We start from the raw sequence: 1001 nt of genomic DNA, 5'->3' as shown, positions 1-1001 counted from the left end.
TGGTTAATAGTGATTCCATCCAGAAAGGACAAAAACAGAGGAATAGGAGTGGTGACCATGCTAGGTAGCCAGGGATGGTGATGAAAGAGTATTTAAACTTTTTATTTTATATATTTTGTTATCATTTGGATATATTACAGTAATCTCATATTGTACATTTTTTTATCTTCAATTTGGGTACAATTTGTACTCACAATATTTATTTTACGATAGCCTTTAAGTGGACCAATGTGAAATAGAGCTTAAAGAATGTGATAGTCATTTCCTTTCACCTGCAGGTGAGAAAATACATTTCACACAAATGAAAAATACAAATACAGAGTTGGTATTGATCCAAGAATAAGATATCTACATAAAATCTCTCAACTAAACTTCAGCTTTGTTTCATGCATTCTGTTGATTACCAGCTGGATATGATGTGCCTGACCTCAAGAATACTGCTCTTTTATGATTGGTACATGCTATTGTGCTTTCCTAAATTTTATGAAGCATAAATTGCAGCACATGTAGCAAATCTTTAGACTGTAAGACTCCAAAGTGCCTTTTCTGGTATTATAAGCCTTCAAGCCCTATTGTAATATTTAAATGACTTTGCAGCTGGACCCCCAACCCTTTGCACACATATACACAACATTGCTTCCAATTTTATGGACTAGGATATTGAAGTTCACAATTTACAACTTCTAATTTGCTGAAAGCCGTGTAACTATTACTATACAATTATCATTATCACTGGTACACTCCACTCTCAGTCCAGTACTTTTTCTAATACAAACATTGTAATTCTGAAGGGTCAGTGAGGTCCTCACGGGTTGGCACTAAATATTTAGTGCTGGTGAAGAACTGATTTAGTTTTAGTTCTGAAATTAGGAATTCACTTTTCCAAATGAAAACAAAAAAACCTATATTTGAGATACTGGTTAGCTAAAATATCTATTCTTTTAGAAAATGTTCATGATGCATGAAAGATAAAACTCACCATTTTACTACATACCAGATAC

Source organism: Propithecus coquereli, unplaced genomic scaffold, assembly GCF_000956105.1.
Source record: "Propithecus coquereli isolate 6110/MARCELLA unplaced genomic scaffold, Pcoq_1.0 Scaffold112, whole genome shotgun sequence".
Lineage (NCBI taxonomy): Eukaryota > Metazoa > Chordata > Mammalia > Primates > Indriidae > Propithecus > Propithecus coquereli.
Note: the sequence above shows the minus strand (reverse complement) of the source record.